The 24,422-nt window shown below is 38.2% G+C and overlaps 1 protein-coding gene across 1 annotated transcript in view; it reads right to left on the bottom strand.

Annotated features, from left to right (window-relative positions):
* The window catches only part of COLEC12 (collectin subfamily member 12), a 194,240-nt gene that overhangs the window by 96,536 nt on the left and 73,282 nt on the right, over window positions 1–24,422 (bottom strand). The window lies entirely within an intron of this gene.

Here is a 24,422-nt window from a genome sequence, read left to right as displayed (position 1 = left end):
TCTGCTGGAAATTTCAATCCAAAAGATAAATGGAGACAAAAAGATTAAAAAGTTGTATTTCCATTAGCTAACCAAAGTGGGGAGCTAACAAAAGTATCCAGCTTGGACAAAACTAAAAGACAAGTTATCTTTTCAAATCTAAAATGTCCATACTCTCTATGGTCCCAATTTTTTCAGGTCCCTGGGCAGCCTTCTCATTCCCCTGAAGCCAAGCAAACATGAAAAAGGGATGGTTACATTTTGTTCTCACATACCTATGGTTCTAAAAAAAAGGGGGGGAGGGGTTGGAAGAGGTTTTCTTTTGCTGCTATAGAATTGGAAGGACTCCAAGATCCAACCCAGGGCATCTTCCTTTTTTTCCCCAAATGTATTCCTAGTTGGGTTTTTAAATTTACTTTAGGTAAAATGAGAATAGCAAAACCATCTGAAAATTAAGCACGAAATGGAAACTCTGATGCTTTTATCTTCACACACGGCAGCCCTGATGTGCTGGTAGGATATAGTCATGAAAGCAGCCCTAGATAAACTTCGGTGACTTCTGATCTCTCAAAATCCGTTTATTCCCTTGAACCAGAATAATTCCTATGGCTCTGTTTATTAGCAATTGTTTTTCAAAGTTTGGAAAAAGGGGGGCGGGGAAGCAAATGATAAAACAAGAATATCACTCCTCTGCCAGCGATTTACAAGATACTAAAATAAATTAAAATTTACTCTAACAATATGGAATCCCAAAGTGCCTTTCATATATTTAAAGATATGATCAGTGTGATAGAAATTTATGAGGCACTGGCTTATGGTGTTATAAACCAAGGCTTTTTTTTTGACCAAGTCATGAACTTGTGTTACTGAATAAAATGAAATATTCAAAAGACAGATGGAGCCACATCTTAATATAAAGTGGAACTAAGGATGGGGCTGTAAAAATTGAACGAAAAAGTAGCCACTCAGGAGCGCCTGAGCGTCAGTCGGTTAAGCGTCTGACTCCTGGTTTTCGCTCAGGTCATGATCTCATGGTTCATGAGATCAAGCTCCACATCAGGCTCCACGCTGAAGGAGCCTGCTTGGGATTCTCTCTCTCTCTCTTCCAAAATAAAAACTTAAAAAAAATAGCCATTCCAACACAGGACTTTCAACCAAACTGATTTATTCATGGCCATATGGCTGGCAGTCAATATGAATGAATCAGATATGTAATGATGGGAACATCTGGTTTACCTTCCCATCTCCCTCTCACCCCACCCCATCCTATTCTCCTCTGGCTACATCTACTGGGCTCTGACCTTCGACTTTTCTTCCCTCTCTGGCTCCCTGCTTGCCCCTTGGACTGGCATGGGACACTAGCCTGGCCCCCAGTGCTCTCTAGGATTGGCCTGTACCCCTCTTTGGTTCATTTTGCTCTTGTATCTCTGGGTAGTCACCTCCCCACTCAGTGTTGGACTCTAGATGCCAAGTTCAGCTTTGGGCATCTGGCCAACACTCTGAGCAGACTGATCCAGACCACCAGGAGGGACAACTAGTGTGCATTAACAACGGGTACCATAACTGAGGGTTGATGAGGGTTGGGGGAGAGGGGAAAGTGGGTGATGGGCATTGAGGAGGACACCTGTTGGGATGAGCACTGGGTGTTGTATGGAAACCAATTTGACAATAAATTATATTTAAGAAACAAACAAACAACAATAAAAAAAAAAAAAAAACACAATAGGTACCATAAGGTGCCTTTATCCCCCAGGCTGCTCTTCCTGTGTTGAGGCCACTTTATCTAGGCTGTGTTTTGATAGCAAGGTATTGTGTTCCTTGATTTCACAGTTGCTTCTGCTGGAAGAACATAAGTGTAGAGGCCAAGAATCAGATCAAGCTGGTTGAGGGAAGCACAGGGGCAGGAATGTGAGTTTCCTGTGGCTGAACTGCATCCCCAGCATCAATATTGAGGTGGAATGTTAAAGAATGATAAAGAAATGTCCATCCAACCCCATTTCAAAAAAACTCTCCTTATGATATCTAGAAGGACATAAAGTATGAAAAATCTCAGAGACGGAAAAGGTGTCAAGAAGTCTTAGTTAAAATATGATATGCATATGTGTATAGAGAGATTTATTATAAGGAATTGGCTTGTGTAATTATAGAGGCTGAGAAGTCCCAAGACTGGCCTTTGGCAAGCTATAACCCAGGAGAGCTGATGATGTTAGACTGAAAGCCAGTTGAGACCCAAGAAACACCAGTGTTTCAGTTCAGTCAAAGGCAGGAAGAGACCAAGGTTCCAGCTCAAGGCAGTCAGACAGAAGGACCCAGTTACTTCCAAGAGGGTCAGCCTTTTTCTTCTATTCAGGTCTTTGACTAATTGTAGATGGCCACTCATATCAGGGAGGGCAATCTGCTTTATTCAGTCCACTGATTCAAATGTTAATCTCATTCCAAAACACTCTTACAAACACACGTAGAATAAATACTTGACCAAATGTCTGGGCACCTCACAGCCCAATCAAATAGACACATGAGATTTGACCATCACAGAAAGTGACCTTACAGATTACAGGGAGCAAGGAGACCGCAAGGTGTCAATCCTGGCTGCATATCAGAGTCACCTGGGGACTTAAGAAATAGCTGTCTGGGCCCCATCTCGGGCCAAAAATCAGAACCTCTGTGAAATGGAGCCTGACATAGTTAAAAAACCCCAAAAAACAAAAACACCTGCCCAATGATCTGATATGTGGTCATAATTGCAAAGCTCTGGACTAAAAGGAATACAATAAATGGTTGGAGAAATGATGAACAGATGGAATCCAGTTGCTGGCACTAGCCTAGGAGATGAATTTTTAGTAGGTCTTCTTCAGAATGCAAGAGGTTAAGTCAATTTCTTTGGTTTTCAGCATAAGAGGATTTTCCAGCTTGGCGTGGGGAATGTATCCTGGAAAGTGTATGGGTTTCAGGGTCTGAAAGACTTAGGTTCAATCCCAGCTCTACCACAGAGTTATTTAGCCTCTCACAAATCCCCGGCAACCCCCATTTCCTAACTGGTAAACTAGGGATAATGATGGCTGAGTCGACACTCTTAGAAGGTCAGCACAATGCCCGACCCTGACAGGATACCAGCAAAGGCCATTCTCTTCCTCTAAACTCAGCAGGGATCAAGTATTATTAAAACTTGAGAACCGAAAACGTTACCATCATACATGTAATCCCATCTATGTTTTCAATACATAAATAATACATCACATACCACATCTCTTTTAGCAGTCTTTCTTTTCAATCACTATCTTGTACCAAAAACTCCTGTGGTTCATAAACAGAAAAAAAAAAAGATGTCAGATTTTGAACTTGAAAAGGTATGAATGCAGGATTAAACTTGAATTATTCATAGCTGTCTCAAAGTTGAAACTCTCCAAGGAATTCAAGTATTGTCAAATATTGAGGGAAAAAGTGGGGGAAAATAAAAGGGAAGAAAGAGATGAAGATGATTTCTTTAAGTCAAATTTCAGAGACAGGAAATAGGTCTAAAATCAGTAATGTGTCCAAAGCCCCTCAAAAAATAATTTTGCCACAAATTAATTCACACTAAAATAAGGCTTGCAATGCCTAACTCAGAAATGATCATGTTCGACAATTATTATCAGCTTATTAACCTTAAATGGAGCAATGATTCTTCAAAACCAAAAGAATATCATTTGGATATTCTGCTAGCAGACAAATGTTTTTAAGTTCTTAAAGAAATGTTTCCTTTCCCCAAAATGTGAGCATTCCTATAAAGAGTGGCAATGACTTCTTTTACTTATGATTTTTTACATATGTATTTACTTATGAAATCAGTCTATTACATTGCAGGCACAACTTACATAGCAATACTGGAACACACTAACATGGTGAGTTCTCTCATTGATTTCATCCAATAGGTATTTATTAGTTTCCTACTGTTAGCATAGGACTCCTCTTTAACTATGCAGGTGTATTTATATTTATACACAAAAACCACACCTATAAGAATACGGTTCACCTAACTGAAAACTGATGTGGAGTTGCATGGGATTTATTAGGTATGCACACGCAAAAGAAGCAGGAAAGATCATCTCTGTCCTGGCTGAGTTAACAAGCTGAGTGAGGCATGTGGTGGAAGGAAAATGTCAGCAAATTACTAAATTGTGCGATCTGGAACAAGTTACTTAATTTCTCTAAACTTCAGTTCTCACCTCTGCAAAATAGGGTTAATAATACCCTCCCTGTAGCATTACTTTTGAGGATTAAGTGAAATTATGCATAAAGTACCAAGCACGTGGTAGACACTTTTCCTCTTGCATAAACCCAAGAAACAAATGTTTCCTGCAGGTGGTTTGGTGTCCTTCTGGTTTGTTAAGTGGTACTGCGTGTTCGTACAATATTGAGCTTGAAAACCAAGCTGACTAAAACTAAAGCTCCAGGACTTCCAGCTTCCAGGGAGATGAAGTGGATGCACTTACTCTCGTTTTTCCTACTAAGTAAAAATGAAACCCTGGACGTCAGATATTAAACAAATGTGACACTGTGAGAGGAAGGAGAAGGCAGACTAGTTAGAAACCTCAGGACACATGGAACAACACAGTGGTGAGTTGTTCTTATTTCTTTGTATGTCAAATACCCCCAACAAAAGCCTGCTTTGGAAAGGGGCAGCCTTGCAAGGTAGTAAACTTTTAAATTAATAAACACTGTGCTCCAGGGGCGCCTGTGTGGCTCAGTCGGTTAAGCGTCTGACTTCGGCTCAGGTCATGATCTCACGGTTCATGAGTTCGAGCCCCGCGTCGGGCTCTGTGCTGACAGCTCAGAGCCTGGAGCCTGCTTCACATTCTGTGTCTCCCTCTCTCTCTCTGCCCCTTCCCTGCTCATGCTGTGTCTCTCTCTGTCTCAAAAATAAATAAACATTAAAAAAAATTAAAACAAAACAAAACACTGTGCTCCAGCTAAACAATGCACACACAAAAAATGTGACCCAACCTCCCAGGTGGGGAGCCTAGACTTCCACCCTTGTGAGGCTGTAATAAGGTGCCCAAATACCCGCAGTGGGGTGGTGGTGGTGTCAGGACTTTCATTATAGCCTAGTGATAATGAGGCCACCCTGCCTGTGGTGTCAAAAGAGAACCTCCACCCCTGTCCAGCAGCATTATAATGCTTAATAATGAGCAATGATAATAGTGAACAAGAATGACACCCCTCAAGTGTCAACACAGGCTGAGTAGGGGACCTGCATGTCTGCCTCCACCTAAACAGTAATGAGGCAATGCTCACACCTTCTTCTGCCGAAGGCCCAAGAAAGCCAGTTTAAAACAGGGTTTCAGTAAAATCCAGAGTCTCATAAAATAATATGAAAATAACTGAGTTTCAATTGAAATGACTTGTCATACCAATAAGCAGAAAAATCTCAAACTCAGTAAAAAATAACAATCAACAGCTGCCAGTAATGAGATGACAAGAGATTTTAGGATTACCTGACAAAGATTTTAAAGCAGCCATTATAAATTGCTTCTATAAATTGCTTCTTGTATTGCAATTATGAATACATTTCAAATGAAACAAGTTAAAAAGTTAGAAAAGAAAAAGAAAGTTTAAGTGTAAAACCAGATGACCTAAAGAAAAATGAAATGGAAACTTCAAACAAACAAAAATGTAATAACTACAATAAAAAGCTCATTGGAAGGGCTCCACAGCAGAATGGATGGAACGGAGGAAAGAAACAGTGAACTGGAAGACAGAAGAATAAAAGCTACCCATCTGAATAGAGAGAAAATAGATTAAAAAGAAAATGAAGAGAACCTCAGGAATCTGTTAGAAAAATCTAACATTCATGTCAGCAGAGTCTTGAAGGAAAAGAGAAAGAAGGAGGAACTAGAAAAGTACTTGAAGAAATAATGGCTGAGAAAACTTCTCAAATTTGGCAAGAGACAGAACCTACAAGTTCAGAAGCTGAGTGAACCCCAACCAGGATAAAGCCAAAGAAATCTATGCCAACACACATCATCATTAAACTTCTGAAAACAAAAGACAAGAAAATATTTTGAAAGCAGCAAGAGAGAAACAACACTTTACCTACAGGGGAAAAGCAATTCACACAACAGTGGTTTTCTCATCTGAGAATATGGAAGGGGGAACAAGATTTTTCAAGTGCCGAGAGAAAACAACTGTGAATACAGAATCCTATACCTTGAAAAAACATACTTTAGGAAGGAATGGAGAAATGAAGACACTCTCAGAAGAAGGAAAACCAAGAAAAGTTGTAGCTAAAAGACCCACTCTGAAAGAACAGCTAAAGAAAGTTCTCTAAACATAAAAGAAACTGTGGAACATCAAGAAGGAAGAGACAGTAAACAAACAAAAAAAAAGATAAATGCAATAGACTTTTATCTTCCTTTGGAGTTTTCTAAATTATGTTTGATGGTGAAGCAAAATTAACAGGACTGTTTGATTTGGTTCCAAATGTATGTAGATGAACTATTTAAGACAAGTATATTATAAATGGAGAAAGGTAAAGGGAGGTAAGGTTTCTACCTTCATTTGAATTGGTAAAAAGAAAATAGCAGTAGGCTGTGATAAACTATGTAGATACACAGTATTCAGAGCAACCACCAAAAGAAAGCTATACAAAAAGATACACCCAAAAACATTATGAATAAGTCAAAATGGAATTCTAAAAAATGTTCAGATAACCCACTGAAAAGCAAAAAAAAAAAAAAAAAAAAGAACAAACAAAAGAAAACAGAATAATGACAAAAAAAATAAAACAGTTGATGTAAGCCCTAACATATCAATAAATCCATTAAGTGCAAACAATCTAAATAAACCAACTAAAAGATAGCGAATGGCAGAACATATTTAAAAGTGTTACTTAAGAATATGTTATCTACAAGAAACTCATTTCAAATATAGCAATATAGGAAGGTATATTCAAGTAAGAGGATGGAAGAAGATACATCAGACAAATATTATCAAAGGAAAGCAGGAGTGGTTATATTAATATCCGATAACGTAGACTTCAGAGAAAATAAAATGACCAGAGACAGAGAGGGATATTACATAATAATAACAGGGTCACTCCAACAAGACTTGGAAATCCTAAGTGTATGTGCACCAAACACCAGAACTGCAGAATATGTGAAGCAAAAACTGATAAAATTGAAAGGAGAAATAAACAACTTAAGAATTATGGTTGAGAAATTTAACACCATTCTTTCAACAATTGGTTGAAATTGATTTTCTTTTTTTTAAGTTTTTTTTAATGTTTATTTATTTTTTGAGAGACAGACAGTGAGTGGGGGTGGGGCAGAGAGAGACACACACACAGAATCCGAAGCAGGCTCCAGGATCTGAGCTGTCAACACAGAGCCCAATGCAGGGCTCGAACCCACAGACCATGACATCATGACCTGAGCTGAAGTCAGACGCTTAACCCACCAAACTACCCAGGCGCCTCGAAAATGATTTTCAACAGCAAATCAGCAGGACATAGAAGAACTCAACACCAACGACAACCAACAGGATCTAATTATAATTTCTAGAACACTCTGCCCAACAACTGCAGGATATACATTCTTTATAAGTGCCCACAGCACGTATATCAAGATAGACCAAATCCTGAGTTATAATACAAACATCATCAATTTAAAAGAGTTGAAATCATACAAAGTGTGTTCTCTGATCACAATGGAATCAAACTAGAAATCAGTAACAGAAAGGTAACAGTAAAATTTCCAAACACTGACACTAAATAACAATCTGCTAAGTAATCCATGTGTCAAAAGGAAATTTCAGTGAAATACATTGAACTGATGAAAATGAAAATACAACATATCAATATTTGTGGGACACAACTAAATCAGTGCTGAGAGGAAAATATACAGCACTAAATATGTACATTAGAAAGGAGGAGGTCACCTGAGTGGTTTAGTAGGTTGAGCATCTAACTCTTCATATCAGCTTAGGTCATGGTCTCTCAGTTTGTGGGATTGAGCCCGCATCAGGCTCCATGCTGAGAGCACAGAGCCTGCTTGAGATTCTCTCTCTCCCTCTCTCTCTACCCCTTCTAGTTCATGCTTGCTCGCGCTCTCTCTCTCTCTCTCTCTCAAAATAGATAAATAAACTAAAAAAGAAGAAGAAAAGTCTGAAATCAATAATCTAAGCTCCCTGCTCAAGAACCTACAAAGAAACAAAATAAACCCAAAGCAAGCAGAAGGAAGGAAATAATCAAGATAAGAGCAGAAACCAATGAATATTAAAATGCAAAAACAGTAGAGAAAATAGTAAACTGAAGAGCTGGTTCTTTGCCAAGATAATAAAAGTGACAAAAAATTCACTTCAGTAGGATCGACAAAAAATATATATGTAAACTACCAACAGTATCAGGAAAAAAATGGGATATCACTACAGACCCAGCAGACATCAAAAGGATAATAAAGCAATATTAAGAACAATTCTACATGAATAAATTTGACAACTTCTATGAAATGAACAAATTCCTCAAAGAAACCCAAACTACCACAACCCACTTAACATGAAATAATATATGTATTCCTATATGTATTGAGGAAAATGAATTTATTATTTATTTATTTATTTATTTTAATTTTTATGTTTACTTATTTCTGAGACACAGAGTGCAAGCTGGGGAGGAGCAGAGAAAGAGACACACACAAAATTGGAAGCAGGCTCCAGGATTTAAGCTGTCAGCACTGAGACTGATGTGGGGCACGGGCTCAAACTCACGAATGCTGAGGTCATGACCTGAGCTGAAGTCGGACACTTAACTGACTGAGCCACCCAGGAGCCCCTAATTTATTTATTTTTTGAATGTTTGTTCACTTTTGAGAGAGAGTGTGAGTGCAAGCAGGGGAGGGACAGAGAGAGAGGGAAACAGAAAATCCAAAGCAGTCTCTGCACTGTCAGCACAGAGCCCAACACAGGGCTTGAACTCACGAACCGTGAGATCATGACCTGAGCCAAAGTCGCCCACTCAACCAACTGAGCCACCTAGGCACCCCATGAATTCATAATTTAAAAGCTCCCAAGAAGGAGTGGAGGAATTGAAATAGCTAAAACAATTTTGAAAAGGAATCATCAAGTCAGAGGAATCAATTTACCCTATTTCAAAGCTTTATATAACTACAGTAATCAAGATTGTACTGCATACGTGATTCAGAACAGAGAACCCAGAAACAGACCCCAAACATGCCCACCTGATTTTTGACAAAGGCACAAAAGCCATTCAAAAGAGGAAATTTAGCATTTTCAACAAACTATGCTGAAGCAATTGGATATTGACAAGCAATTCTCACACCTGATATAAAACTTAACTTGAATGCATCACAGACTTAAACATAAAACAAAAGACTTATAAAGAAAAAGTAATAGAAGAACATTTTTAGGCTCTTTAGTTAGGTAAAGAGTTCTTAGACTTTACACGAAAAGCAAGATACATTAAAAAAAACTGGTAAGTTGAACTTCACCAAAATTAAAACCTTTGCCTTTGGAAAAAAGTCCTGTTATCTAAGAAGCTGAAAAGACAAGCTAGAGAGAGGGAGAAAATATTTGCAAACCATATATTCAAACAAAGAACTAATATAGAATGTATAAGGCATTTTCAGAAACTCAAGAACAACAACCAAAAAAAAAAACCCCAAAATTTTTCAATTGGAACATAGGCAAACATGAAGAGACATTCAAAGGAACATGAAGAGACATTTTGCCAAAAAGATAGACAGATGGCAAATAAGCACATCCAACATCACCTGCCATTAGAATGATGTAAATTAAAACCAACATCAGCAGCCATTAGAGTCATGTAAATTACAAGATATCCAACATCATCAGCCATTAGATATCCACCATCACTAGCCATGACGGTAATGTACATTAAAACCACAATAATATATACCACTACACATCTATCAAAATAGCTAAAATAAATAGTGACACACACTAGTGAGGGTGTGGAAAAACTAGATCACTCTAGAATGTGAATGGAATGTAAAATAGTGCAGTCACTCTGAAAAAAAGTTGGGAGTTTCTTAAACAACTAAATATGCAAATACTATAATGATCCAGGAATTGCATTCCTTTGGCATTTATCCCAGAAAAAAAGGAAGACTTACGTTCACAAAAAAAATCTGTAAATGAATGTTTATAGCAGATTTATTCATAATAGCCACAAACTGGAAACAAATCAGATGTCCTTCAGTGAATGAATGACTATCCCATGGAATATTACTCAACAATAAAAAAGGAAGGAAGTACTGATACACACAACAATCTTAATGAGGCTACACAGAATGCTCAGTGTGTGTGTGTGGAGGGGGAAGTCAACCATGAAAGGTTATAGTACAATCCTATTTATACATTTCTTGAAATGACAGAATTATAGAAATGGACTACTGATTAGTGATTGCCAGGGATTACGAGAAGGTGGAAGGGAAGGAAGTTAGTAAAGCTATCTATATAAGGGAAATGTGTGGGAACCTTGTGACAAAGGACATTTTCTGTATCTTGACTCTACCATTGCCAAAATCCTGATTGTGATAGTGTCCTATAGTTCTGCAAGATGTTACCACTGGGGGAAACTGGGTAAAGGATACACAAGCTTACTCTGTATTATTTCCTACAACTGCATAAGAATTTACAATGATTTCAAAACAAAATTTAAGTTAAAATTTAATGCTTCAGAGATGACTTGCAAACTAGTAAGGAAAGTAAGCAAAAGCAAAACAAAACAAGCAAAAAATAAACACTCATGCAAACGCTGACCCTTAGAGGTAGGAGAAGTTTTAATTATCAACTAGTTTGATCTATTAATCTGAAGATAAGAAATGGAGGCCCAGAAAAATAGAATAATTAGCACAGCTTTTCTGGATAAATGTGCAATAACATGGAGGTTATTCAGTTGCCTATCATCCTGACATATGAACCTAATTATGTTGTAATTCACATCTGTCTTTCTTCAACTACTCAATACTCTGGTGTTGAATACGTTAGGCTTAAAATAAGTTGGACTGAAGAAAAATAAATAAGAAATGACAATCAACAGCACTAGTTCCTGGTCAGGCTACTGATTTTCACTGCCCTCAACTGAGTTATCATCATGCTAGGAGATGTGGGTGAAATATTTTTAGGGTGGAGAGATGACTTTTAAAACTCTTTCTAGATTCTCCAGTTCCTTTTTTGCTGTTAAAGAAACAAGAAGGTCCAACAGATCAAATTTCAAAATGAACATGTTACCTGTACTGACCCACAAAAAATTCAGTTTGAGAACTGTTTAAGGAAAAAGCAAAAGCTAACAAAGAGCAGCCAGGAATATCTAGTGAAGTACTTATCACATGCTGGTTATTGTAGATGATTCCAACATTAAGCAGAACTGAGTTTCATGAGATTATCTGATGTAGAGGAAAAAAAGAAAAGAAAGATGAATAAAGTCAGAGGTTGAAAAGGGATGTACTGAGAGATACTGTCACAATATCTAGGAGTTATACATCTCTAACTGCTCTCCCAACATTTTATTTAAATATCTTGTTATTATATCCTACAAGAACTTCACAAGCCATTGAAAGTGGCTTCTGTGCCTCCTCTCTAGTAGGGAATCTCTCCTGTTAAGAGCAGGGAGATAACTTCAAATTTCCATCCACACAATGAGGCTTTGGGTCTCTTCCATGACCTGCTGTGCAGGCACTGTTCACATGCTTCTCTTGAATGTGTCATGGGAAAGTACCAGCTCTAGTGAAGACTGAAGTCCTTAACCAGAGGATAGATCTTTTGCTCTAACAATCAGAGTGACAGATCTCTTCACCTAAAGTATGTAAATAATAATAATAATAACAATAATAATAATAATAATAATAGTAATAGTAATAATAAAATTAAAGTTAGAACATTCATCTTGCCCACATTCTGGACAGCACAAGATAAAGTTTGGTAAACAAATTGGGGGGTTATAGAAAAAGAAGAAGGGAGGAAAAGGGCACTCCAGGTAGAGGGTCCAGCATGTGCAAAGGTATTGATGTGTGGGAAAGTATACCTGGTTTAAAGAACTGCAGTAACTAGGAAGAGTTCATTAATTTTACATGTATTTGTTGAGACCTGGGCCAGGCATTGTTCTCTGGGTTCTAGTGGTGACCAACAGACAAGGTCCCTTCTCCATGAACCTGCCTCTGAGACAGAGTATGGGGGTTGGGAAGAGACGCAAAATAAATAAAATAACATGAAAATTTCAAATAGTATTACACTGAGAATCAAAGTGGCTACTTTACATTGGGTCCTTCAGAAATCAGGAGGCTAACAGATCATCTAGGCAGAAAAGTCAACAAGGAAACATCTGCCTTAACAACATGTTAGACCAGATGGACCTAACCTATATATACAGAACATTCTCTCCAAAAGCAATAGAACACACACTCTTCTCAAGGGCACATGGAACACTCACTATGTTCAGGATAGATAATATCTTAGGTCTAGTGTTAATAAATTTAAGAAGAACTGAAATAATATCAAGCATCTTTACTGACCACAATGGTGTAAAAGTAGAAATTAATTACAAGAAAACTGGAAAATTCACAACTATGTGAAGATTAAACAACATGCTACTGATGGGTTGAAGAAGAAATTTAAAAATTCCTTGAGACAAATAAAAATGCAAATACAACAAACCAAAATTTATGAGATACAGTAAAAGCAGTCCTAAGAGAGACATTCATAGCAATGAATACTATTTCAAAAAAAAAAAAAAAACAAGCAAAAATCTCAAACAACCTAACTTTATACCTCAAAGAAATAGATAAAGAAAAACAAAGTACAAGTTGGTAGAAGAAAAGAAATAAATATCAGAGCCAAAATGAATAAAATAGATACTAAAAAGATAATAGAAAAGATCAATGAAATTAAGAGTTGGTCCACTGAAAAGATAAAATTGACAAGCCTTTCGCTAGGCTCACCAAGAAAAAAGAGAGAAAACTCAAATAAATAAATCAGAAATGAAGAAGACATTACAACTGCTACCACGGTAATAACAGAGGACTATAAGAGACTACTACCTGACAACCGAGAAGAAATGAATAAATTCCTAGAAACATATAACTTGCCAAGACAGAATCATGAAGAAACAGAAAATCTGAAAAGAATGGTTACTAGTAAGGAACTGAATCAGTAATCAAAAACCTCCCAACAAACAAAAGTCCAGGACCAGATGGCTTCACTAGTGATTCTACCAAACATCCAAAGAATACCAATCCTTCTTAAACTCTTCCAAAAAAATAGAAGAAGAGAGAGTTCTTTCAAACTCATTTTATAAGGCCAGCATTACCCTGATACCAAAACCAGACATGTATGGCACCAAAAAAAAAAAAAAAAAAAATCACACATCAATATCCTTAATGAACATAAATGTAAAAACCTCCAATAAAATATTAGCAAACTGAATTCAATAATATATCAAATAATATGGTGATCATACACCATAATCAAGTAAGATTTATTCCAGGGATGCACAATGGTTCAACTCCACAAAAATCAATCATTATGATACATCACATAATAAAATGAAGGATAAAAATCATATGATCATCTCAATAGATGCAGAAAAGCATTTGAGAAAATTCAACAATAAAAAACTCTCAACAGTATGTATAGAGGGAAAGTATATCAACATAATAAAGGCCACATATGACAAGCCCACAGCTAACATTATACTCAATGGTAAAATGCTGAAAGCTTTTCCTCTAAGATCAGGAATAAGATAAGGATGTATACTCTGACTACTTTTATTCAACATAACATTGGAAATCCAAGCCAGGGCAATTAGGCAAGAAGAGGAAATAAGAGACATCCAAATTGGAAAGGAAGAAGAAAATTGTCATTTGCGGATGATGTGATATTATATATAGAAAACACTAAACTCCACCAAAAAAGTGTTAGAACTAATGGATGAATTCAGTAAGATTGCACGATACAAAAATCTGTTCCATTTCTATACAGTAATCACAAACTATCAGAAAAAGATTAAGAAAACAATCCCCTTTACAATGGCATCAAAAATAACAAAATACTTAAGAATAAATTTAACCAAGTAGGTGAAAGAGTTGTACACTGAAAACTTTAAGACATCAATGAAAGAAATTAATGGAAATAAATAAATAGAAAAATATTCTGTGTTCATGGATTCAATGAGTTAATGTTGTTATAATGTCCATATAAAATAAAATAAAATAAAATAAAATAAAATAAAATAAAATAAAATAAAATAAAATAACCCATACTACCCAAAGCAATCTATAGAGTCAATGCAATCCCCATTGAAGTTCCAATGGCATTTTTCACAGAAATAAACAATATTAAAATTTGTGTGGAACCACAAGAGATGCGAATATCCAAAGCAAATTTAAAAAGAAGAAGAAACCTAGAGGCATCATGCTCCCTGATTTCAAACTATATTTTGAAGCCACAGTAATCAAAACAGTATGGTATTGACATAAAACTGACACACATCAAAAGACCAGATCAGAGTGACCAGAAATAAACCTGCACATATATGGTCAATTATGACAAAGAAACTGAGAATATACAATGAGGAAGGGCAATCTCTTCAATAAATAATTGGATGGATGGATGGATGGATGACTGGACAAACTGACAGCCATATGCAAAAGAATGGAACTAGAAAGTATCTTACACAATACACAAAAATTAACTCAGAATGATCTAAGACCTTGAATGTAAGATCTGAAACCATAAAATTCCTTGAAGAAAACACTGGTGTAAGCTCCTTGACATAGGTTGTGTTTTTTTAATCTGACAACAAAAGCAAAAATAAGCTGGGGCACCTGGGTGGCTCAGTCGGTTAGCATCCAACTCGATTTCGGCTCAGGTCATGATCTCACAGTTCATGAGTTCAAGCCCCGCGTGGGACTCTGTGCTGACAGCTCGGAGCCTGGAGCCTGCTTCGGATTCTGTGTCTCCCTCTCTCTCCATTCCTCCCCTGCTCATGCTCTGTCTCTATCTGTCTCTCAAAAATAAATAAATGTTTAAAAAAAAAAAGCACAAATAAGCAAGTAGGACTACACCAAATTAAAAACCTTTGCACAGTGAAGGAAATCATCAACAAAATAAAAGGGCAACCTATGAAATGGGAGAAAATATTTGCAAATCATATATCTGGTAAGGGGTTAATATCCAAAATATATAAAGAATTCCTTTAACTCAATAGCAAAACAAAGAAATGAACAAAAACTCAAAAAAATCTGATTAAAGAATAGGCAGAGGATCTAAATAGATATTTTTCCAAAGAAGATATAAAGATGGACACCAGATATCCTCAAGGAAATACAAATCAAAATTGCAATGAGATAAAACACCCCACATCTGTTAAAATGGCTATATCCAAAAAGACAAAAAATAACAAGTGTTGGTAAAGATGTAGAGAAAAAGGACTCTTGTGCACTGGTGGTAGGAATGTAAATTGGTGCAGCCACTCTGGAAAATGGTATAGAGGTTCCTCAAAAAATTAAAAATAGAAGTACCATATGATCCAGCAATTCTACTTCTGTGTGTGTGTGTGTGTGTGTGTGTGTGTGTGTGTACGCACACACACATACATATTATTATTCAATCAGAAAAAAGAATGAAATCTTGCCATTTGCAACGACTTGGATGGACCTTGAGGGCATTATGCTAAGTATAATAAGTCAAAGAAAGTCAAATAACATATGATCTTACTTATAAGGAATCTAAAAAACAAACAAAAAATCAAGCTCATAGAATCAGAGAATAGACCAGTGATTTCCAGAGGCAGGGAGTACAAAATTCTAGTTATAAAATAAATACATTATGGGGATGTAATGTATAGTACAATGACTATAGTTAACAATATTGTATTGCATATTTGGAAGTTGCTAAGACAGTAAACCTGAAAAGTTCTCATCACAAGAAAAAAAAATGTCGCTACATAAGGTGATGGATGTAAACTAGTTCATTTGTGGTGATCATTTCCCAATGTATACAGATATCAAATGATTAAGTTGTATACCTGTAACGAATATAATGTCGTATGTCAATTATACCTAAAAAACCCCTAAATCAATAACAATAATTTAAAACTAAGTCAGGAAGTGGTTATTAAGCAGAGCTCTGACTAACAAGGAGCTAGTCATACAAGATCACTGGGGAGAGGGAGTAGCTACTGCAGAGATCCCAACACAAGTAGAAGCTTGAGGAGTGAAAGAGGGCCGCTGTGGCAGTGGGGAAGGAATGTGGAACCGGGAAATGTGTCCTGTAGCTTACTGCCAACATCTGCTTACATCTCAATGGAAAAATGGAAATGTTTGCTAATGTTGTTTCAGCTTGAACAAATAACAAAATAATTTATTTCCTAGTCTCTTTGCGACATCTACAGATGTATGGACGATATTGGATCTACCCAAACATTTACCAAGATCGGTTCAGACTTGGGCTCCAAACTCCTCATTTTCCCTATCATCAGCCTGGCTCTCCTTCCCTAGAACATGGCCACAGCTGAACCATGTTCCCAAGGCCATTGTCAACATGTCTATCTAGTGACATGAGCAGAGACTTGTCTTGCCCTTCCTTCTGGCCAGGAGATCATGGTGGGAAATGGACATGGTAGAGGGGCTGAGATGGTGGATCCAAGTTCATTACTATCAGCATCAGAAGCATGATTAACAGAGAGATTTTACTCCTAAGGCCTGCTGCTGTCAGCAAGTTCCAACAAACACTGGTCATTGCTATAGCAACTGATTTCACATGCATCAGGAGAAATCATAACAGTATTAGCTTTTCCTGGAAACAGTCAAAGTTGAAACTGCCTGCAATTAGAGTGTTCCCCATTTCCTCTAATAATGCCAGTGCTGCCCTGTTCTTTTATGCCTTTCTCTCACTGCTCTTTCAGTCCTCTGAGGCCTCCATTTTTGTCCCTGAGAAGGCTGGTCCTGGTCTATACAACTGAGCCATTTGTATGCTGTCCTAAGACTTCCAAGGCCAAGAAACAGGGTGTATGGGTGTGGGGTAGTGGGGATTCAAGAGGTAGACATGACAAGATTCAGAGTTTCAAGTTCTGGGCGTGGGCACTAGCTCTACCAGTCAGCCATGTGACCAATCCACAAGCAGTTTACTTAACCTCTCTGTACTTCTGTTTCCTCATCTGAAAAATGGTGCTTTAACAATACCTCTCATGAGATCAGCATGTGGGACAAAGTCTCTAAGAGCTGTCAAACACTAAGCATGTACTTGAAACCAAAGATCTTTTCTTCATTTCAGGAAATTAACACCCAAAATGATGAAATTTATTAAAAGTTCTTATCATGGTCGTTGACTTCCTTTTATCTATATTAAGGAATACAAAGATGCCATCAGTGAAAAGTATACAGCTAACCTAATTCTGGTCCTGTCTCTGCCACCATGAGTAGCCATGTAATGTGGGACACGTAACTACTCAGAGCCTCCACTTCCTCATGAACAAAATGAAGGCAGTAATACTCAAGCACAGATGTAAGAATCATTTAATACATCTTAAAATTCTTTGGAAAATATCCAATAAGTGCAAGGATATACATTTGGATATCCTACTATACACTGTATATAGTTTAGATGATTACCAAGTCATAATTTGAGTCTGAAGTCAAAATTTTTCCATCAAACAGTCAACAATCTTCATAGAGAGAGAACTCTGAAATGAGCTACAGCTGAATATCTACTTTTCTAAGGTAGGTACAGAGTGAGATAAAAATAATCTTCTTTTTGTCGATATGCTAAACGCCATGCGGTAGAGTAGAGATAACCACAGATTCTTTGCTAATCTTCCAACTGAGAGGTGAAGTCTGTCCTCTGCCCTGGAATCTGCAGGGTGGGGTGTGGGTGTCTCTGTGAAAACTTAACCAACCTAACCAATATGGCAGAAAGAATGCCGTAGCCTGCCAATTTCCAGGCTCAGCCTTAAGAGACCAGCAGCTTCCCCTTTCTGATTCCTGAAGAATTGTTTTTGGAGCCCAGAGCAACCATGTCAGAAGGCTACCCTGAGGCTGCTGTTCTGTGAGAAAGCTTGCACTTAGTCACTTGGAGAGACCATATGAGGAGAGAGACCTGCCCTGCTGCCCCCAAGTTTTCCAGTTCCAGCCATTCCTATGATCCCAGCTGAAACCCCAGGGTGGTGCTGCAGAGGCGAGCTGCACAGAATCCTGAACCCACAGACCAGAGATATAAGAGTAATAAACTGCTTTATGCCACCATGTTTTGGAGTGGTTTGTTTCACAGCAATAGATAAAATAGATAACTGGAAAATCATCCAAACATGAAATGATAAAATATCTGATGGTTATTTACGAGTGTGTGTGTCACCAAAATGAAACTTCAGCCCCACAGTTGCCTCAGTCCTAGAACAGGAAAACATTTTCCTATGGCTAGCTGCCAGTGGGTGTCTGAGAAATTATGGGTAACTGGAATGAGTCCTCAGTATTTCCAAGTACGGTGAAAAGGGGAAAAGCCTCATTAAGTTTTGTAAAGCAACAAAATCTATGTAGGCTAAAATCTCTTCTGCAGAAATCTGAAAAAAAAGAAAAAGAAAAAAAAAGAGGTCTAAAAGGCTAATTAATAAGAGCCCTCAAAAAGTTTCTGGGTGAGGGGAAGAGGGCTCTGGATTGCCTGCCACAGTCGAGGTTAAAGTTGGTATTGGACAGTAACTTAGGACTGTATAAATACCGTACCATTCATTTGAAATCATGTAGACCACTAAAGGCAAATCACTTTATAACATAATTTGACAAATACTCATGCAAACCCACAAAAGGTAACTAAGAAAGATTCAGACAGATATGTTAAACTCATTTGTATTGTATGTATTTTTTTTATTTTCTGTACATTATTATGTTTTGACACCTTAAAAAAACCCTTTCTAGCTGAAAAGAGACTGCCCCCTCCCCTGGGGATAGCCAATTCTTGGAGATAGCAAAGGGCCCAGCTGGGAGCATGCCTTTGATATGCAAACTAACCAATCCAGAGCCAGACTTCCTCATTCTGTTCCCTTCACCCTGGCTACAATATTCCTCTGCCTTAATCATCCCAGGGCCAGGTACCAGGCAACTAGAGACCATCCCCATTGCCAAAATCCCTCAGAAATTATTCAAACTAGCCAATCCTATTTATCCTGCTCTGCCCTTCCTTTCCCTCAGAAACCCCAATAAAGATTGTAGCCTTCTCTTACCAGGCCATATCCAACATGGACATTCTTAGAACATCACTCAAAGGGTTACATGTTCAAAGACTTAGCTGAGGTCAAGTGTACCTGGGGGAGAAATCTGGGGTGGGTGAGGTTACACTAGTTTAATGACCGTGGGATTAGAGAGAGGCTTTTCTTGGCACAGAGACCTAACAACCTTCAGACTGGTGCACTGATGTCAGTGAGGCCTAGTCTGGGAGTACAGATGGGTTAGCACGTCTCCCATTATAATCAGAAAACCAACCCAGAAACTGTGACAGTAAAAGAAGTCATCATGTCCCCGTCCTTACAAAGGGGAACAGGTGAGAAAGAGGAGAGAAACTTAGCTGCTTAATTCCAAAATTCAGTTTCTCATGTCATCTAGCAGAAAACAAACTTACATGGCTTTCTAAGTACCTACTTCAATTAGTTCCTACAAATAAATATCTAAATGGTTGCATAGTTTTAAAAAGTACACACAGCTTTAAGTTGTTCATGACTACAAACCTTCTGAAAGTGCAGCCTGTCTCTTGCTGAGTTACGAAAACTACATGTTAAGGTTAGAAGGCTGTACTTTACTAGAAATACAAGATAAAATTGAACCTTCTTGTCTGGTGATATAAGTCAAATATGTTTTATTAGTAACCCATGTTAGTGGACAGCAGATACCAAAAAAACATGCAAACATTATGTCTCAGTTCTGCCTTGAAATGCTCTACTATCAGCAGAAATCAGATTTCTTATCTTCTCAACTTCCAAAAACACTGCCTTCATTTTCCTATAGTGAAAACAAATTAAGTCAAGTCTTTTATCCTCTTACAGATCCTCTACCTTCACCGCTGCTCATCTTCTGCTGGTAGGTTGATCAAACAGGCAAACACGGACAAACAGGAGACAAACTCAAAGGAATGTAGGAGAAATTTGGAGGTGTAATTAAAAGAATTACATGTCTGCCTTTTTGTGTCTTTAATTTAGGAAGTCAGTGGCTTAAATCACGTACTTCACAGCATGAGTAATGCACAGAACGTCTGCGCTGCAGCTACATTTAAAAGGACTCTCTGCCACCCAGACTGAAGCTAAGTGGCACTTTTTTCACCTGATCAAAATACTTAAGTGATTTCAGCAACCGACTACTGGTGGTAATCTTATCTGGACATTCCTGCCATTGGGATCTTTCTACCAGCTTCTTCAAATAGACTCCAAGTTGCCATTCAAGCATTTTTAAATACTGCCAACTCATTTCCTAGATGAGGGGCCAAGAAAGGGTTTCTTGCATTGGGGTCATGCCAGCTGGATTGGGGTTAAACATTCTCACGCATCATGTCAGTTTCTGGATATCAAGCTCATGGACAGGCCAAATGACTGATGCTTGAACCACTAGATTGCTGTCTCCTTCCCCAGATGGTCTCATTAGTTCTTTATTTGATGCGGCAAACCAGCGTTACCTGAACAGGACTGTGAGTACAAAGGCCTTTCAGGAAGCCATGCCTGTCCAGCCCTATCAGGTTAACAGATCACCAAAGTTAGTGGCCTTCTTGCCAAGCCACTGGCCTTTGTTCAGGCAATATATAAGCCCAGAGGAACACATACAATTATGTGTAATACCATGTTACTCTACATAATACTATGTTATTTGCTAATAGTGGGCAGTAAATTTGGGGCCATTTTGTTTTTTTTTTAATTGGAAAATATATTTATCAATAGCAACCCAAAACTATTCCTATATTTCTGATGGCTTCTTTCGTTGATAGACCCAGATGATGCCCTCTCTTTCCTAAGTCTTCAGTTCAATTTCCTTATCACCATTCTACTCCTAACTCTCTCAAAGTCAAATGTTTTGAGTATAATTTACATGTCACTCCATTCACTGATTCACTTTATGTGTGTGTTTAACATTGATTTAATGTTTGCTAAGTGCCAGACCATGTGTTAAGAACTGAGATATACAAATGCATACTCATAGGAAGAATTTGAAAATGAGAAACATATAAGCTAAATTGTGAAAGTACCCTTTATCTTTCCCAAATTTACTCCTTCTTTAGAGATAACTACTGTTAACTATATTTTCCGTATCTTTTAAAAAAAACCATTGATATATATACATGCACTCACACACAGTCTATGCATGACAGTCTAAGCATGTACCTATGGGAAGTGTCGGGGGTGTATGTGTGTCCATGAACAATTTCAGATATGGTATTCATGAGTTTAAAAAGTACATATTATTGAAAATTATAATAAATGTTCTTTTTAAATTCTCACTCTGATCTTTTTGTTTATACACATTTTCAGAGTTTGCAGAAAGAAGACACCACTGGACTCACAGCCAACCAGCACAGAGGCTTCTGCTCTGTAAATATTCCTCTCACTCAGTGATTCAAAAAATATTTATTGGGCTTAGACCATCTTCCAAACACTACACCAACTAGGAGTACAAAAATGAAGATGTAGCCTTATCCTCAAGTCCAGAACACACGAATTAAAATGAATATGTGTACTATTTTTCCAAATAACGTTCTCATTTTTTAAGAAAATAACCTCAAAAATCCTTTTGGATTTAAAGAATTAAAATGATTTAAGGAATTAAAGTTAGTTGTATCAACTGTCAGGTGTTATGATAGTTGTTCAAATATTAGCTCGCCCAGGTAACAAGACATGACGACTCATTATTAGTGCAGGTCTCCCTGGAAGAGCCTTAAGAAGTAACGTTGCAGGTAACTTGAGAAATGGGCAGATTTTTATATCATACTGGCCACACACATAGTAAGGTTGATAGTAAGATTGGTTTAGGAGCACTCTGTTTTCACTTGTTTATAATTGAGGTTGGCTGATGTGGTCCCTAATACAGGGACAGGGAAAGATGTGACCTAGAGACCTGTCTCTCCTCCTCAGGCAACAATCATGCAGGTTGAGAGAGCTAAAGGGTTCATTTGGTTTCTTGTCCCTCTTTCCAATTGGGAAGGAAAAGAAAGTGATTTTGGAATGTGCTACAGATGGTCTTTCATAGCTGCCACTAAACTCAGTTTTAAGAACAACATCTTCTAGTGAGAGAAGAAATTACACAACAAATGTCCCTGATCATTTTTCTACATAGGGCAAAAGCCCAGTTATAAATTACATCAAGTACTTAAATCATGGCATGACCTACAAGTGACCTTTTGCCTTCCGTCAGTCCAGCCAGCCTGGTGACTCCCTCCAACCACTGTCACCATGGATGCTGCATTACAGCTGAGATGGAGGGTGCAAGGAGATTTACTTACGTAACCCACAGGGCGGTCTCTGTCCCAGCCCTCCGCTCACATTAACACTAAGCAGTATATAATTTAGAAAAGGGGAAATGCGATCATAGCTTTTGCCCCCACACTGCTATGACATTCCAGGCTTTTATGTTCAGGAAGCTCCGTGTTGATCTTGGCGTCCCCATGGGTTAAAATCTTGTTTAAATGTTGCAGCCTTAGAATAGTCTTTGAGGTTTTTCTGTGTTGTTTTATAAAAGGCTTCTGCCTGATTATTTACAGATGCTGTCTCTGAGAAAGCTGAAAATAGTCTCACTACGAATGCTGAAGTTTGAACTCAGGCTTCCCTTACTATTTTATGGTGAACAGTTCAATAGCACTCACAGGTTGGGCTGGTCAACTGGCTTTTAAATGGGGTTTCTGTCAGTGTCTCCAGCATTGAGGTTTCTGTTGACTTGACCTCTGCCTGTCAAAGGAGTTATTCATATCTGTGCACTCATTCAACAAATATTTGCTGAGCCCTACTACGTGTCAGGTATTATGTTAGGGGCTGGAGACACAGGGGTGAAGACCAAGGCTCTGCCTTTGAAGAGCTCAGTCTAAGGAGAGGAAGTAAGTGTGATAAACGCTGTCACAAATGCTGGGGTCCCCTCACAGGGCACAGGGAAGGGAAGGTAAACAGGGAAGTCAGCTCAGTTACTCAATCTCTCTCCCACCTTCACCTGGCTCTGTTAGTCACAATAGACAAGGTAGGACAATCAGGTATGGTTCCCTTGTCTCAGCTTTTCCCTTCTTCATATCTGAATCAAGCCTCTGCCTCGGCGGGGCAGCGGGGGAGACATGTTCTGTAATATTTCAGATTAAGAGAGACCCAATCTTGTTCTTCAAAATCTCTAGAGAAGAACTTGGTAGAACCTTCATAAATGTGTCCACAGCATTCACTAGCTTAGGCAGACAGTTCTTCAGTCTCCATAACTATAACCCTTGAGGTAAAGTCACTCTCTTCTGCAGCAGACATGGTGGAAAGACTGCCTCTGTGGAAGCATCTGCCCATAGAGTCCCGCTGTGGCCTGCTCCTTTCCAGGCGAAGCAGTCCTGGCCCCTCCCACCAGAGCTCGCTCAACTCCTCTCAATGCTTTCAGTGTCGGGTCCTGGACTCACTCCAAACCCTCCTTATCCCTTCTCAATTACAAAACCCAGAACTGGGCCAGGAAAGGAGTGTGCTGGGCCAAAGACTTTTCCTTCCCAATTCCTGCAAATTCCTGAGAGTCTCCACAGGCTGGTTAAATGAATCTCTTTTTACAGGATAACCAGGGGAGACTCTGGGATGACAGCACTGGGGGAAGAGGTTGAGGAGAGTAAAATACCATTCTTACAGGTTTAATTAAGGACACATGGCCCCATGGGCATCAACATTACCACTGCTGGCACCATGAACTTCTCTCTGGAGCCATCAGGACATGTGGGTGAATATTGGAGAGGTGCTTTTGGATCAACAGTAGTGCCATAAATCACTGTTACTGAGTTAAAGACCTCTCCACGTGATTTACAACTTGCAGTAATAATGACCTGGTGAGTTTAAGAACTCACCACTCCATCTCTTATTCTAAAGTCTCTTCTTAAAGAAAAATGGACCAAATCTAAGCTGAGAGCAATAACATCACATCCCATCTTTCTATAGCATTCTTTTTATTTTCCAAAGTACTTTCCCACATGTAACTTCATCTAATTCTCACCATAGCCTTGTGCAGTGAATCTTAAATACACTAACTTACAGCTAAGGAAAGATAGGCAAAGAGGTGTTCTGTGACTTGCTCAAGATCACAGTATCACAGGAAGTATCAGAGGTTGGCCTGAAATGCAGGTTGGCCTCACCTGTCTCTTTTGTACTCTACTATTTGCAAAATATATCACAGCTTATATGGCAAATTTTCCTATCTATTATCTTATTGGTCCTCAAAACATTCCTAGCATGCAAATAAGGAACT

This window comes from Puma concolor, chromosome D3 (assembly GCF_028749965.1).
Source record: "Puma concolor isolate L17-30 chromosome D3, mPumCon1.1.hap2, whole genome shotgun sequence".
Classification (NCBI taxonomy): domain Eukaryota; kingdom Metazoa; phylum Chordata; class Mammalia; order Carnivora; family Felidae; genus Puma; species Puma concolor.
This window is presented reverse-complemented; position numbering and strand designations above follow the sequence as displayed.